General features: G+C 42.1%; 1 protein-coding gene across 1 annotated transcript in view; it reads right to left on the reverse strand.

Annotated features, from left to right (window-relative positions):
- M1AP (meiosis 1 associated protein) overlaps window positions 1-5,337 on the reverse strand; it is a 96,268-nt gene extending 90,931 nt beyond the window's left edge. The window contains exon 1 of the mRNA XM_011946102.1: window positions 5,279-5,337. The gene's annotated coding sequence lies outside the window, so the exon portion shown is untranslated. The remainder of the gene's footprint in view (window positions 1-5,278) is intronic.
- Between the last annotated feature and the right edge of the window lie 5,657 nt (window positions 5,338-10,994).

The following is a 10,994-nucleotide window of genomic DNA, read 5'->3' on the forward strand; positions in this document are numbered from 1 at the left end:
CAGGGTGTTGGTAATGTTCAAATTTTTTTTTTTTTTTTTTTTCCCCGGATGGGGGCTCACTCTTTCCCCAGGCTCGAGGACAGTAGACCAACCTCGGCTCACTGCAACCTCCACCTCCTGGGTTCAAGCGATTCTCCTGCCTCAGCCTCCTGGATAGCTGGGATTACAGGCATGTGGAACCATGCCTGGCTAATTTTATATTTTTAGTAGAGACAGGGTTTCTCCATGTTGGTCATGCTGGTCTCACACTCCTGAATTCAGGTGATCTGCCCGCCTTGGCCTCCCAAAGTGCTGGGATTACATAGGCATGAGCCACGGCACTCGGCCTCCTCAATTAATTTTATAAGGTTAGCACAACCTTTGAAAGTGAAACCAGATAAAAGTGTAATAAAAAAAATTATAGGATAATCTCACCCATAAACTTGTAAAAATGCTAAATAAAATATAGAGAGATTGAAACTAATAATATATAAAAAGAATAACAGCAGGACCAAGTTGAGTTTATCCCAAGAACATAAGGTTGACATAACATTAGAATATCAATCACATCATTCATCACATTAAATAAGTAAATGAGAAAAATGATATGATCATCCCAATAGGTGCAAAAAAAAGCCTCTGTTTAAAACCCAACATTTGTGCATGATAAAGACTGAGTAAGAATAGATGATAGGAATAATCTGATAAAATGTATTTACAAAAATGGAGAGCAAACATCATTCTTCATGGTGATATGTTGAAAGCTTTCCATGCAAGAGAAGGAGCATGCTATCATCACTTCTATTCAGCATTATAGTGAAGGTAGTAATGAGGTAAGACAAATAAATAAAAGGCATTGCAATGGAAGAAAGAAAACTGTCATTGTGTGCCAATGACTGTGTACATAGAAAATCTAAAATAATCTACAGCTTTATAATTGTTCCCAAAAGATCTCCTTGTCTGTTGTCAAATTTCAGTCTTAGGGATCTGTTAATTTTTAAATATTAATTTACATTTCAAAGAACTACCGATGACAAAGTTTCTCTCCCTTTCTCATCTTTTTAAATTTCATTTTTAGTTTGTTGCTAATGTATAAAAATATAATTAATTAAAACAATTTTTTATAGAGATGGGGTCTTGCTATGTTGCCCAGGTTGGTCTTGAACTTCTGAGCTCAACCAATCCAACCGGCTCTGCCACCCAAAGCACTGGGATTACAGGCATGAACCACTGTGCCCAGCTATAATTAATTTTTGTATATTGATTTTATATTTAACAACCTTGCTGCACTCTCCTACTAATTATAATTTTTTTTTTTTTTTTTTTTTTGAGACGGAGTCTCGCTCAGTCGCCCAGGCTGGAGTGCAGTGGCACGATCTCGGCTCACTGCAAGCTCCGCCTCCTGGGTTCACGCCATTCTCCTGCCTCAGCCTCCCAAGTAGCTGGGACTACAAGCGCTCGCCGCCACGCCCAGCTAATTTTTTTGCATTTTTAGTAGAGACGGGGTTTCACCGTGTTAGCCAGGATGGTCTCGATCTCTTGACCTCGTGATCCGCCCGTCTCGGCCTCCCAAAGTGCTGGGATTACAGGCTTGAGCCACCGCGCCCGGCCAATAATTTATCTGTAGAACTTTTTGGATTTTTTTGTTCTTAATCATATAATCTTTAAATAATCATATATACCAGGATACATGAAAAAAAGCCAGATCATAGCAGCCAAAGACTATTAGTAACAATCTTATTCACAATTGCCCAAAACTGAAAAAAACACAAATGTCAATCTACATTAAAATGGATAAATCATAGTATATTTCCACACACAGCAATGAAGATGAATGAATTACACTTGCATGTGGCAACGTGGATGATTCTAAGAAACATAATATTGAGTAAAAGCAGCAAGACACAAAGAATACATACACATGTAGCATGATTTCATCTACATAGATTTTAAAAATAAGCAAAAGTAGCTATATTGTTTAGAGGAGCATACACAGTGATAAAACTATAAAGAAAAACAAAGAAATTATTATCACAAAAATGACAGTAGTGCTTTTCCTTAGGAAGGAATGAAGGCATTATGATGAGAAGAGACAAAAGAAGGTGGTCCCAGGGTGTTGGTAATGTTCAAATTTTTTTTTTTTTTTTGACACAGGGTCTTACTCCATCGCCTAGGCTGGAGTGCAGCAGCGGCCCAATCTCAGCTCACTGTAACCTCCACCTCCCAGGCTCAAGTGATCCTCCCACCTCAGTGTCCTAAGTACCTGGCACTATAGGCATGCACCACAATGCCGCGCTAATTTTTGTGTGGTTTTTTTTTTGGTAGAGACAGGGTTTTGCCACGTTGCCCAGGCTGGTCTCAAACTCCTGGGCTCAAGCGATAACTCCCACCTTGGCCTCCCAAAGTACTGGGATTATGAGATGAGCCACCACTTCCAGCCTAATGTTCTATTTCTTGATCTTTATTGTGGATATTGGGTGTTCACTTTATACTATTAAACTATACATTCATGTTTTATGACATTTTCTGTATATATGTTATATTTAATAATAAAAATATTTTTAAAAGAACATTAGGACAATCAAAAGAAAACATAAAAGGAACATGATAAAAAAGATAGCTAAAAAATATGTCCCCACCTCTGAGAACTAAAATCATTCTATATAATTGTTTTTAGCTAAAGAATGTAGGGAAAATTAAAGCTTCTTTAATTTCCCCTGTGACCAAGAGAAAGATAATTATGATAATTTTCAGAAGCACTTTGGAATTTAGAATCTTTAAAAATGATCTAAGAATACATAGATAGATGTATTTCCCCAGATGAATCTGTGAAGTTATTCACTTCAAACTTCCCTTTTTGAATGGTGGAAGTCAGCATTTGTTCATTCAACATTTTTAAAAATTGAGTTCCAATTATGTGCTGGATACAGCTAGAAAAATAAATGAGTGAATATGCTAATCTGTTGAAAGTTATCTTGAACCAGAAATTCCTACTAATGTATTTACCAAGAAAGCACATAACATATTTTTAAACTGTACTTTAAGTACATGGGGCCAATTTCTACATGGAATACTGAACTTGAAGCTGACACAGAGAAATTCACACAAATAGGCAGTTAGAGGCCTTATTTAATTTATAATTAAATTTAATTATCCATCTCCATCTCTCACTTCTGAAAATGCCATTTTAAAGTAGAGGCAGTCCTCATTTTGCATGGTTCCAGTATATAGATTTCAGTTACTACAGTTTAGTTAATTAACACCAGTTCTCCAACAACACAGTTCAAATTTCAGTTACCATGGAATATTAACTGTAATTACATAAAGTAGTGTCTAGCTCTTCAGTTCACAAATTATTATAGTTATCAGTATTGATAGTATAGTATACTGATATCGTGTACTGATATAGTGATCAGTGCATCATGATCAGTAATTAATTATATCACTTCTTTCAAAGTCTTTTGGTGACTGGTCACTGCAGATCCGTTATTCGGTTAAAGCGCAGACAGCAAAGTGCATAGTTGTGTCGCCTCCTTGTCTCCTAATGATAAGCCCACGTGATGTTTTACAAAAATGAAAACTGAAGGAGGAAACCAGCCAATAAAAAGTGCAGCAAATAAATAAAAAATGATAATGCTGAGAGTGAAATTTGAATCTAACATAAGTGGAGTTAAAGGAGAAACAGCTGACTATGACAGTGTTGACACTGCCTCCATTTGATAGACTCTAGAGAAGCAGCCAGAGGAATTTCAAGAAGGCAAACTTATCAACATACTTGAGGAAAGTCATTGTGATGAAAAGGATGAAAACGTCCTACAGAAAGGGTCACTGGCAAAAAGCTTCATTATTAAAGAAACTTTCAGAGATATTTTACAAAATTGAAGGTACAAAGGATAAAATGTAGGAAACCGACCCAAACTTAGAAAGAAGTATGACAGTTTGCCAAGACACACAAAAAATGTTTGCTCTCACAAGTTTTACTATGAGAAGCAAACAAGTACTGTTCAAACTACTCTTGATAAGTTTTCTTTTCAACAAAACACTTTAGCTCTCAACGTTTCTAATGTTTTAAGTTAGTGTATGAAAGTTTTACTGTTTTACATTTCCCTATACATTTAGTAAGAAAGTTTTAGTGTTTTGACAATTTTTCAAGGTTATAGAACAACTGTAATTTTTCCCATTGGTGTTTAAGATCTCTTTGAATGGTTTCAGCTTGCAGTCATTTTTCAATCCCACACTAATGTGCAATTGGAAGACTGTATTTTAAATGAGGTAAGAGGTAGCTGTCTTCCTTACATCCTCAAACATCATCAATTCATGCATCTGATGTGTCTGGGCATAGTACTAAACAGGATCTGACCTTATTTTGACCCCACACTCTCCACTTTTGCCAAGAACACTCGCTTAATGATTTCTCCCTGCAAACTGGTTAAAACTGGAACTGGGTCTTGAACCACCCAAAACCACCAAGTTACACCCAAACTAAAAACCCTCCAAGGACTTCCAATTACACCACTGGAAACAAAATCCAAATTCTTTACCCTGGCCCTAAAGTTCTGCTTGTGCCTTCTGCCCAAATCTCCATCCTCACGCCAGGCCCTCCCCTGCCCGCAACCCGGGAGATCCACCTCTCACAGATGGCCTCTCGCTGTGTCTCTCTCGGTGTATGTTCTGTTCCGTGCTGAGCTTTCTAGGTTAGGGCCCCTTTACACGCCCTCGTTCACTTTGTCACGTGATAAATGATTCAATGGTTCTCCCTCTGGCAGGGCCCCATTAAAGATTTCGTGGGCCCCTTCCTCCATTAAAAAAAGATTAAAAGAAGTTAATGGATTTTGTAGGCCCCTAAAAAATCTCATTTTCCCCTCCTGATGTGAGAAAAAAATCAAAACACTTTATTTGACTTTACGGGTTCACTTTAAACGAAATGAAAACATTCTCGTGGCCGGGCGTGACGGCTCACGCCTGTAATCCCAGCACTTTGGGAGGCCTAGGCAGGCGGATCACGAGGTCAGGAGTTCGAGACCGGCCTGGCCAACATAGTGAAACCACGTCTCTACTAAAAATATTAAAAACTAGCAGGGCGTGGTGGCGGGAGCCTGTAATTCCAGCTACTCAGGAGGCTGAGGCAGGAGAATCGCTTGAACCCGGGAGGCGGAGGTTGCAGTGAGTCGAGATCACGCCATTGCACTCCAGCCTGGGAGACAAGAGTGAAACTCCGTCTCAAAAACAAAGCAAAACCAGAAGAAAAAAAAATATCGTGGCCCCCTGAAGCCTCGTGGTCCCTTGGCATGGGGCCTACCGTGCCTGACGGATCAGCAGCCTGGCCCTCGGGCCTGGGGGTCCCGCGGCGGAAGCTCCCGGCCCAGACTCCGCGCAGGCCTGGCCGCCCAGAACAGTATGCCGAGGGATGACCCGACAGCGATTTCGGAGCCTCTCTCTGGGCGTCAGTCCTGCCCCAGCACTCGTCACTGCCCGCGCAGGCAACACCTGCCTGAGGACTGGCCCGAGCTCGGCCCACGCCCAGCCTGCGAAGTGGTGCCCGCTGCTCTTGGCTGCCCTCAGCTGCCCTCCCTCCCCGAGGCGTGGAGAAGCGGCCCTGTCTTCGGAAGACTGAGGCGTCCTCACCTGGTCCTCCCGGCTCTCCGCGTGCGCCTGCGCGTTCGGAGGCGCCCCACTCAGGCCGGCGGGGCTGGGTAGGAGTCTCACTGCGGTCAAGGCGGGGCCCGGCCGCCTCAGGGTGCGCTTCAGGTGACGCTTCAGGAAAACGGTCTCCAAGTCCCTAGACGCCCTGAGAACAGTCCTTCTTTGTCCCTTAGGTAGAATTTTGTCTATTTGTTGGAAATACTGTGCTAAACCTGACATTTTTTCTTTTTCTACCACTTCCCTCCCTGAAACATCCCAGTAGCGCCCCCACCGACCGTGTTCTTGGTTTTAACTTTTCCCTTCCACATCATTTGCTTCAGCCAGTCGCTATTTTGTTCACTAAACATCTGTGGTGGGCACATTACGTGCCGTGCGCTGTGCTAGGACTGGAGTACAGTGGATGTACAGACGATGGTCCCTGCCCTCATGGAAGTTATAGGCTACCTTCAGAAAGTTCTTGTAAGTCTTTTCAAACTCCTGTATTCCAAGAGGGTCTGTCCCTCTCTTCATACTCATTTTCGCTTATTTGAGGTTGATTCCCATAGTCCTTTTGACGAACTCCAGGTGGGGTAGAAGCGTCCTGGTCCTTAACAGTTGGTTGGTCTGGGTCTTCAACTCTGGTTAAAAAGGAATTCTCTGAATTAGTCCACAGGAGAGGGAAAGATAATGCTAGTTCCAAGCTAGAAATGTACAAGCAGTTTTCCTTGTGTTCTTTATTATTATTATTTTCTCAATTCATTGCCTAGATGCAGGTTGGAGGTGGGGTGGGACAGTATTTCAATGAGTGGCACAGGATAGGTTACATGTTTCAACAGGAAAAGAGTCGCCTGCTTGTATTTTAGCCCCACTAAACCATTTTGCTCCTATCAACTGTTCCTCAGGGTAAGAACAGAACTATTTAACCTGTGTCCTTTTTTAAACACTATGATCTGATATACAAGAGAGTTCCTGTGTTTCTGTTGAAAGGGTAGCTTCTCAATCGCTCTTTCCCCCCATATAGTCCAGATTAGCCTTCCTGTCTCTAATCTCCAGATTATCCTTTCCACTGATGTTAGAATTGTCCTTGTAAAAATATTTTGATCATATTCTTTGTCTTAAAAACGGCTTATGTTTCCTTTTTGGTTAAAGGGTCCATTATAACTGACCCCACCTACCTTACTAGGCTCAACCCCAACATTAACTGTCTTACTCCCCTTTGTGTTGCTATGCCAGAATACCACAGAACAAGTAATTTATAAATAAAGGAAATGTATTCTTAAATTCTGGAGGGTAGGAATTCCAAGGTTGAGAATCCCACATCTAGTGAGGACATTCTTTCTGTGTCATCCCATGGCAGAAAGCAGAAGGGCAAGGGAGTACAAAAGAGCAAGACAGCAACAGGGAGCTGAACTCACTTTTACAACAAACCCACCCTTTCAGTAACTAACTCACTTCCAAGATAATGACATTAATCCATTTATGGGGGTAGAGCCCTTATGACCTAATCACCTCTTATTAGGCCCCACCTCTGAACACTGTTCCATTGGGTATTAAGTTTCCAGCAAATGAACTTTGGGGGACACATTCAAACTTGAGCACTAGCCTCACTCCAAACCATACCACCTATTGCTCCTACCTACTATTAATTTCTTTCTGTACCCTCTATAGCATTTATTAAAAATATACAAAGAACTGTACCAGAAATGGAGACTATGACATAAGAATTGTTTTCTGAGGGTGACAAACTATAATGGTCATGAGAAAGCACCTTGCAGACTTTAAACTGCAAGGAGTGTAACTGACCAAGGGCATCAGCTGCTGCCTTAGAAATCTACTGCCACATTTCCATGGAGGCCCTCTTCCCAGCCACTGACTGAATGTGGTCAAGATACTGAGGCAGACCCATTCCTGGGAAACAATGCAGTCCTCACACAGCACTCCTCTAATGGGCAACATTGGCTTGATGATTCCCCAACAGTCTTGCTGAACTATACTCCAATCTGGAGTATAGTATGTGGAAGAGGAGTAGCAAAGATGAAGCAGTAGAGTTAGGCAAAGGGCCAGAACATATACGATCTGTGGACTATATTAAAGATATTGGATCTTATCTCGTAGCAAAAATGGAGTGGGCTAGAATGGGGAGATAAACTGAAGTGTTTAAGCAGAAGAGTGACATGATCTGATTTGTGTACTGGAGAGAACATTCTCCCTGCCTTTCCTGAGTTAAAAGGAATGGATTGGGGGCTAAAATTGGGGTGGTGGCAGCGGGGCACAGGGATAAGACTAGGAAGTAGCCCAGGCAAGAGAAGATAGTTGCTTGAATTAGTGTGTTGGTAGAGGGGACGTAGAGATGTGGGAGGAAATATTTAGGAGTTAAAAATTAACAGGCCTTTGTGATTGATTCAATTGATTAGGAGGAATCCAAAATGACAGGGCCTAGAACACAGTAGGCATTCAATGAATACTTGTTGAATAAACGAATGCAAAGTCTCTGGCTTAGACAGCTGGAAAGACAGTAGTACTATGTATAGAGATGGGGAACATTGGTTTTAGCATCCACACAATTACCAGGATGCTATGAGGTTGGGGATGACAGTTCAGTTTTGGGCATGTTGAAATCAAGGTGCCTGTGGTTACACTGTGTGGAAATGTCCACTAGGCTCTTGGATGTGTATGTCAGAAGCTGAAGAGAAAGACATTGCCTGGAAATGTAGATTCATAAAATCATTATTAACTAAATTAGTATGAATGAGACTACATAGAACAGTGAGTTTTTTTTTCAAAGTGGGGATCTCAACTCATTAATGAGTAGTAAAATCAATTTAGTGGGCTGCAACCAGCATTTAAAAAGATGAAGTAGAATAAAATGCAACATGATAGGAAAAAAAAAATGAGAATCTAGCTCCTGAAGTAAAGGTAAATATAATGTAAGTATGACTTTACTAAAAATTTAACTCACTAATATGTACATTAAGTACGTGAATGCATGTACTTAAGTGTGATTGGGTTGCAATGTAAAATGAAGCTCTTATTGTATGTTTTTTCATATGCAAAAAAATTGGAAAAAGATTTTTGAAAAAAATCAAAAGACAAAATAACCAATAAATGATGTTCAGAGAAGGGACTAAGGCTTAGGCTAGACTGATGAGAAGCAGCTTAGGAAAGGCATATAGTGGTGCTAGAGGAAGAAACTCAGATGGGGTGCAGGGGAGTGGATAGGGGCTTCCATTGTGTTGAGGTTGGTTTTAGAAAGAAGATTTCAGAAAGAAGATTTGAAGTGCTGATCCCAAATGCCTGATTTTCCCTCTAGGCTAAGCAACTTGAAATCAGGGACCAGGTCTTTTTTATTTAGTTATTTATTTATTTATTTAGGCAGGCTGGAGTGCAATGGTGTGATCGTAGCTCCCTGCAGCCTTGAACTCCTGGGTTCAAGTGATCCTCCTGCCTCAGTCTCCTGAGTAGCTGGGACTACAGGTGTGTGCCACCAGGCCTTGCTATTATTATTATTTTGCAGAGACGGGGGTCTCACTATGTTGACCTGGCTGGTCTCGAACTCGTCTTCAAGTGATGCTCCTGCCTCAGCCTCCCAAAGTGCTAGGATTACAGGTCTGAACCACCATGCCCAGCCAAGGGACCATGTCTTAATCTTCTTATCTCTAGTACTTAGTAAAATGCCAGGCACATAGTAGGCCCTTAATAACTGTTGAAAGAATAAACTAGAACTAGTACTTGCACTTTAGAAAGATTATCCTGATGGCAGTCTGGAAGGGGAGGCATTGGAGGTAAGGTTTTTGTTTTTTAAATGAACAATCACACAGTCCAGGTGAATAATGATGATGTACTGAACTATGATGATAATGGAAAGAAAAGGATGGATTTAAGTTATTTTTTAGTCAGATTTATAAGGACATAGTGACTTCTTACATATGGGCGTGGTAGCTAGTCTCCAAGAAAGGAGGCTGAAATCCTTGTTCCCACTGAAATCCCTGTATACCACCTGATGAGGTCCCCTTTCACAGTGCATCAGGGCTGGCCTGTGTGACAAGTAAAATATGGCAGAGTGATTGTGTGTTACTTCTGAGGCTAGGTCACAAATATATCATTTGCTCTTTTGCCTTGTTCTTTTTGATCACTTGCTCGGAGGAAGTCACCCCATTTTGTGAAGACATTAAAGCAGCCCCATGGAGAAATGCACGTGGAGAACAACCTTCACTTACTGCCAACAGCCACTACCAATTTGGCAGGCATGGAAGTCAGCCATCTTGGAAGTGGATCATCCAGCCCCAGGCAAGCCTTCAGTGGACTGCTGCCCCATTTGATATCTGGACTGTAATCCTGTGAGAGACTGGGAGCCAGACCACCTAGCTAAACTACTCCTATATTTCTGATGCAGAGAAACAGTGAGAGATAATAAAAGTTTATTCCAAATGTCTGATTTTCCCTCTAGGCTAAGCAATTCGAATTCAGGGACCATGTCTTTTGTTTGTATTTGTTTTAAGCCACCAAATTCTGAGGTTAATTTGTTCATTTGTTTTGCAGCCTAGATAACTAATACAATGGGGGTGAAAAAGGAGAAAGCAAAGATTACCTGTTAAATGCAGACTAAGTGCCTGAAGAAGGAGCTAGGGTTGGGATGGAGGAGATAGTGAGTTATGCCCAGGACCTATGCTTGCCTTGTTTGTAGGATATCTAAGTGGATATGCCCAAAGGCAGTCTTTGTTCCTCGCCCTCAAAGTCCTACCAACCCTAGAAGACTCAGTTCAAATGTCACCTCTTCTAACCTGGCCCTTCTGCACGTTATTATAGCAAACATGCATTGCTTCGTATGCAATTATCTATTTGCAGTTATTTGTTTACATTTGGAAGCCCCACTACAGTGTGAACTCCCTAGGGCAAGGGCCGTGATTTTTAGTATTTTCTGCACAATCGTGTGTGTGTGTGCGCGCGCGTTACTCTGTGCCTGCCCAGCACATAAGCAGCCGTCCTTAAATGCTTGCAAAGTATTAATTTTGAGAAACTTGGTGCGTGTATCCACGTCCTCTTATTAGTAAGTTTTCCTTATGAGTACAGCTATGGGCATTTGAGTTTTTGGAGTGACCGGAGCAGACTCGCTACTCGAGGTCCCTGAGTGGCAGACCCAGCCGACTGCCGAGGCAGAACTCCCACCTTCACCTGGGTCTAGCTCCGCCTCTGCCTGGGTTAGGCCTGTCCTCCCCTCAGCCCCGCCTCCACTCAATCCCGATTGATTGGAGGAAGAAGGCGGCCCGACCATTGGCCCCTTTTTGAGGGGGCGGAGCCGGGCTGTGTTTCATCCCTCAGCCTCAGGCCGAGCCGGACCGTGCCGAGGGGAATTGAGTGGGGCCGAGGCCGGTAGCCCTGCGGCCCTAAGCAGA

The sequence above is a fragment of the Colobus angolensis genome, unplaced genomic scaffold, assembly GCF_000951035.1.
Source record: "Colobus angolensis palliatus isolate OR3802 unplaced genomic scaffold, Cang.pa_1.0 Scaffold249, whole genome shotgun sequence".
Classification (NCBI taxonomy): domain Eukaryota; kingdom Metazoa; phylum Chordata; class Mammalia; order Primates; family Cercopithecidae; genus Colobus; species Colobus angolensis.